The 6,548-nt window shown below is 40.6% G+C and overlaps 1 long non-coding RNA gene across 1 annotated transcript; it reads left to right on the top strand.

Annotated features, from left to right (window-relative positions):
* Positions 1-1,111: 1,111 nt before the first annotated feature.
* LOC101685613 lies at positions 1,112-4,288 on the top strand. Its single transcript, XR_201332.3, has 3 exons — positions 1,112-1,279; positions 2,295-2,387; positions 4,062-4,288. It is a non-coding gene; the product is annotated as an uncharacterized LOC101685613 (long non-coding RNA).
* Positions 4,289-6,548: the final 2,260 nt, after the last annotated feature.

The following is a 6,548-nucleotide window of genomic DNA, read 5'->3' as shown; positions in this document are numbered from 1 at the left end:
ACTGCATAATGGGAATCCAACGTCTTCTAGACTGTGAATGGGGACTGCCCAAGGATTGCAAACACAAGGTGCTTGGAAGTCACTCACTTTCTTCTCACACTTTTCATGAAGCCTGAAAGACACAGTTGAACCTAAGGGTCTTTTACCATAATTTCCTTCTCAAGGTCAGCTACTTTATTCTCTCCTTGTAGCCATTGTGAGAGAGTAGAAAATGCTTAACGTTTGGAATAAAAAAGATATGAATAGGAATTCTGTCTTCTCCATTAATTCTTAATTTTGTTTTTGTAGGCAAGCCATTTCTCTTCTATGTGCCTCAGTTTCTTCATCCTCTCATAGGGATGATGATATCATAACAGAGAGTTGACGATTAAATGAGATAACACATGTAAAGAACATAATCTTATTATTAATAGATGTGAATTTCCTTCAAAGTAGCTGGATGCCAAAATATTATTTATAGTCAGAGATGTGCCAGCAAGGGCTAGCTTCATAGGCATGTGACCTGTAAAATTTCTCAGGTACCATGCTTAGAAGACCCCACACAAACAAGGGTTAATGTTTTGCTGTTACCATCCTGAAATTCTTCTTCTTATTTTTTTTTAATAGCAGGCCCTCATTACATTTTACACTAGGTCCTGCAAATTGTGTAGCTGAGAATCCATGTGTAGGTGAGAAGCCATGCCACAGGAAAGTAAAAAGGGTATATCGGGATAAGGAGGCATTCTAACAGTGAAAAAACACTTGTTTTGGAGTTGATAGAAGTGGGTTTAAATTCCAACTATGCCACTAATTTGCTTTTTGATATCAGGCATTTTCTTTCATCTCTCAGATGGTCTGTTTCTCTATTTTGACAATATGGATTTTCATTTGATAATGTCTCAGCTGTGACATCCCAGTATTCTCTCATTAACATTGGGAAAAGCATTAATGCAGCTTGGAGCTCCCTTATTGTAGCTTGGAGAACCAGTATTTGTTAGAGGTCAGCTTTGAGTGGGTGGGGGTGGGGGCTGAGGGTGGTTTGTGGCAGTGGGAACTGTTGCTGCAGTAGTGAACCCTTTCACAACAGCACTGTTTTGTCATTTTGCACCCAGATTTCCGTTGGCTAACCTCAGCCTTATCTTCCTCATTTCTGTTTCCTCTTGAAGACACCAAAGGCCCTTCAAAACACACGGCCTTCCTACTCCAGGCAAAAAGCTCAATTACATCTGGCCTCTGAAGTTTGCCTCATCACCAGGGAACCTTTGCCTCCTCTGAGAACAAGGCACCACTCCAGTAACAGGTATAATATCTGTTTGTTCTCTCTGCTTGAATTCCAAGTTTGAGGTAGTGTCCGTGGCTACCAAATATGGCTTGGACCTGCCTATCACACTTTCCTTATACTCTCTTCAGAGATTCTGGGTCAAGAGTGGGTGAGAGGAAGGTTCCCAGTGGTCTTCTATCCTAAAAATTCTAATAGTGAGAAGGGAGGATGACATTTCTTCTTTAAACATGCTTTTAAAGAGATAGCCTCATGGAAGTGGAATATTTTCTGGACTCAGGGGTCAGGAAATTGAGTAGTAGCCCTGATTTTGCCATTTACCTAGATATGCTTTTAGTTTTTATAACCCTTATTTTGATGGTTGTCAACTCTCTGTTGAGAAAGGACATGAGTGATGCTGAGTAAATATTTCTGGGTGGGGCTGAATGTGGTGATGAACCATGCCTAAAAAAATCCATACTGCCTCCAGTATATATGAGGAGGCCCAACTGGATGAGGTGCAGTGCAAGTCCTGTTGTTTGTTGTGTTAACCTTGCCAGGGTAGGTCAAGGGACAAAGGATGTTGTTTTATGTAGTATTTTAGATCAAGGGAAGAGCTTTCAGAGTTCCTTAATATTATTATGCAGTATTTGTATCTTCTTCCTATGGGTCTGACCAGCCTTTCTCAACTGAACCTGATTTTCTTATGTATACTATTGTGGAGAGTCAGGGACTAGAACATCAAGAGTGGAAATAAAACCTACCTAGTTTCAGCTCAGCCACTGACTCCTTCCATTAATACTAGAGTAAAATGGTCTCTAAGCCTCTTAATACTCTTTGAGTGTACTAAGAAGAAATCTTTAGCCACTTCATATATCTCTCTCTCTCTCTTATGAAGTCAGAAAGGGCTTTCAGAAGGATACTGACACCTCCAGTTTATCCAAGTCTTCTCATAGGAGGTGGTAACCAATGAGGGTAATGAGAGAAAAATGCACCAGTCCAGTTCTCTGTCTTGCCATCCTGAACTCAAACTCCATTAATCATATTTCTTGGCTAGGCACACCCACAGGGTCTGAGCCAAAGTGCCTGAGACCAACTATATGGGAAGCTCTGGAAAGCTCAACAAACCCTTTCCTAACAATTCTGCCAGGTAAGTCTTCTTTTCCCCATTTCCAGAGAAGACATCTGAAGCTCAAAGAAAGATTTTCCCTATGTCGTGATTGGCTGGTTGGTACCCAAGGCATTAGAATCCAAGTTTGTATTACTCTTCACACTATAACATATATGGTGGACCAAGATTATTGCTTTGGCTGAAAGACACACACTTCTGGGTGGCTTGAGGTGGATTGACTAGGAACAGAAGTGAGGGGATGGGAAAAACTCTTTGTAGTCTTATATTTTAAATCACTCCTAGATCTCAAATTTGAGAAGCATGTCACCCTCTCACCAACATACATTAAACCAAAAGAGTTGAGTTTTTTGTTTGTTTTGTTTTTAAAACAGCAATGTTGTTGTTGCTGCTGCCACTATTGTTGTTGTTGTTCCTGAAAGACAAGTCCCTCTACCTTGTCTTAACTGGGAGAGGTCATTCTGACCTCATGGGGCAGTTTTCTATTCCTGACAATCTTGCAATGTTTGCCACTTTTCATCCCAGTATTTAATATAGGCCAGCTACTATCTCACAGATCAATTGCCACAGTAGGGAGGGTGAGACATTTGACACAGACAACCTGGAATTTTTTATCAACAGGATCTGTCTGTTACCAAGGGAACTTCCCTAGAAGTTCCAGACCTGACCATGTTGCTGGCAGCTTCCTCATTTCCCTAATGGCTGTGGGTGGAAAGATCTGTGTGCCTCATTGCCATGTTTGCTCCTTGTCTTTGCCATCCTTGTGCATGTGTCTCCCTTTTCCCAGAGAGATATACATAACAGGGAGGTAACAGAACCAATGAGGAAATCTGAGAGGCACAATGGAGTGATATAGGGCACAGCCTAAACTGTGAACCACTTGTATAATCTTTAGCAACTCTCTTCCTCAGTATGAACCTTAATTTCCTTATTTGTATGAGTGGGTAAGATTAGATGATGGTCATTTTATAGCTGCCATTCTTGAGTCCTGATGGGGCAAGTGGGGCCATGTTAAGCAAACCTGAGACCATAAAGCATTCCTGTTTCATCTGTCCTGACTCTGTTAAATCAATTATCAATGGCCCTTGCTTTCCTTCTGGTAGCACAACCACCATTTTTGAACATTTGTTATATATCAAATACTGAATTAAAGGTTTTATATACATTATTTCATGCCATTTTCACAATAACTTATTAGGTAAGTACTCATACCCATTTTGTGCATGTAGAAAACAAGCTCAGAGAGATGAAATAATTTATCTGAGGTTTCCTAGCTGCTTAATGACAGAGCCAAAATTCAAGCACATGTTTAACCTCAAAGTCTATGTTCACAACTACAAGACTGTGGGAGGGTTGAGAAGGGGGTATGGACACTGACTCTGGGATCTAATTCCTTCCTGAGGTCAGAAAGGCAAGACAATGACCAAATTCCCTCCCTACTGCACATAGGAGCCCCAGTGAAGCTTGAAACACCAAGAAATGCCATAGCTATAGTACATAGGCCTGAGGACACCAACTTGAGCCCTCGGGCCTCATCTGTGATCTCAACTTAGCCTTCCCATAGGATCCATCTTCTGATTGGAATCCTTATGTCTATTTTGCTCACTTCCATATTCTGATGTTTCAGCTAGTCCTTATCCTCTGCAGTTTCTCTGGGGCTCAGGGTGTGACTCCTTTTTCTTTCTTTCCCTCCAGGGTCACATCTCCCAGGAAGATTTTGCCTCCCCACTGAAGCCCCTGGTCTGGCCTCCTGCAGTGTCATGCTCCGTGTATTTGACAAGCTGAGTTGGACACTCCATGTGGCAGAGTGTCAGTTTGTCAAATACCCCAAGTGCGGCACATGCCTAACAGCTCCAGGCCAGGGTAGTTGGGATATAACAAATAAACTGCTGCTGGATACAAGATCACTTGCCAAACAAAAACTAAGCTCTCACAAGTTATTTTCAGTGACTTTGAAGGGACTGAAGCATTGTATCTGAGGTTGCCAGGGGGAAAGTGAGATGATTCTTGAAGCTCCAGCCTATACTGTTTCTATATTGTCAGAACCTGAGGGAGGGATAATGGTCTTGGAAAAGTACATAGGGCCTAGGGATGGAAGTGCTCTTTGATTCATATTTCCTTTCTTCACATTACTCTACAGAATCTTCCAGTAAGGATACCAGAATTTTCACACAAGCTTCATGACAGGGCTTAGAAACTTACTTTCCTAATTCTCAGCTTTTTTTAAAATTTATTTTTTATTTATTTTCATAACAGTATTCATTATTTTTTCACCACACCCAGTGCTCCATGCAATCTGTGCCCTCTTTAATACCCACCACTTGGTACCCTCCCCGCCACTTCAAACCCCTCAGATTGTTTTTCAGAGTCCATAGTCTCTCATGGTTCACCTCCCCTTCCAATTTCCCCCAACTCCCTTCTCCTCTCTAACTCCCCATGTCCTCCATGCTATTTGTTATGCTCCACAAATAAGTGAAACCATATGATAATTAACTCTCTCACACATTTTGTTTAGCATAATCCCCTCCAGTTCCATCAACATCAATGCAAATGGTGGGTATTCATCCTTTCTGATGGCTGAGTAATATTGCATTGTATATTCCATTGTAAATATGAACCACATCCTCTTTATCTATTCATGTGTTGAAGGGCATCTGGATTCCTTCCACAGTTTGATCATATGGTTTCACTTATATGTGGAACATAAGAAATAGCATGGGGGACATTAGGAGAAGGAAGGGGAAAATGAAGGGTGAAAATCAAAGGGGGAGATGAACCATGAGAGACTATGGACTGAGGGTTTCAGAGGGGTGGGGATGGGGAGATGGGTTAGTCCAGTGATGGATATTAAAGAGGGCATGTATTGCATATAGTAGGTGTTACATGCAAACAATGAACTATGGAACACTACATCAAAAACTAATGATGAGCTGTGTGGTGACTAACATAACATAATTAAAAAAAAAACTGGAAGAGATTATGCTGAGTGAAATAAGTCAAGCAGAGAGGGTCAATTATCGTATAGTTTCACTTATTTGTGGAGCATAACAAATAGCATGGAGGACATGGGGAGTTAGAGAGGAGAAGGGAGTTGGGGGAAATTGGAAGGGGAGGTCAACCATCAGAGACTATGGACTCTGAAAAACAATCTGAGGGTTTTGAACGAGCGGGGGGGTGGGAGGTCAGGGTACCAGGTGGTGGGTATTATAGAGGGCACGGATTGCATGGAGCACTGGGTGTGGTGCAAAAATAATGAATACTGTTATGCTGAAAATAAAAAAATAAATTAAAAAAAAACACATTTTGACCTCATCAATCTTTTTCCTCTTCCCCATGTCTTTTTTCCTTCTGGCAATACTTTCTCCATTTTTCTGCCTATTCAATTATTTCTCATACTTCTGGCCCAGCCAAAGTCCAAGCTCTCCAAGGACTTTTGAATGTTAACCTACACATCTTTTCTTCTTTATTCAAACACTCCTTGTCTTGGTCCTTATATGTACCCCTTTCTTCTCTTATTGCCTAATAGCACCTCTTGAACTATTAGTAAACTTTTCCAGGTGATATTTTTTTAATTCCCCACTAAGTTGTGAGGACAACACAGTGTTTCCTTGATTGCTGTCTCCCCTTTCCATCCTTACCCCAGCATGTAGCTCAGTACTTTGGTTATAGAAAACAGTAAATGTTTACTAAATGATTGACTCTCTATTAAACCATTATCCTTGGTTTTGATTCAAAGTGCCATCTATGATTTTTGTGAAAAAAAAAAAAAAAAAACTAAACTAAACTGTTGTCATCATAATGCTGTAGGGTATGTGAGGGTTTTTCCTCCTAAGAAATATAGTCAGGGTTGGAGGAGAAAGGAAAAAAAGAAGTAGGCTCATATGTAGCCTTCAGAGGGCTAATATGTTTTAGAATTATTTGGTAATTCAAAATTATACAGGTGCTTTATTACAGGATTTTCAGAGCCTTTAATAGTCTAATGTTGCATTGGAAATTTATAATAGAGAGCTATAGAATGAAACATTTCTCATGCTTATCCAATTGTGGAATTTTTTTCTGTAGGCCATTTCTTGGCCAAAACTTGAAAAACTGCCCTAGAGGGACCTCATATCTTCTTCTTCTCTTGGGAATCTCCTTTAAACTTCCCCTGACTAGTCATCCACCTAAAACAATTATATATTA

This window comes from Mustela putorius, unplaced genomic scaffold (assembly GCF_011764305.1).
Source record: "Mustela putorius furo isolate JIRA1106 unplaced genomic scaffold, ASM1176430v1.1 tig00000549_pilon_pilon_pilon, whole genome shotgun sequence".
NCBI lineage: Eukaryota > Metazoa > Chordata > Mammalia > Carnivora > Mustelidae > Mustela > Mustela putorius.
Note: the sequence above shows the minus strand (reverse complement) of the source record. Positions and strands in the feature narration are given on the sequence as shown.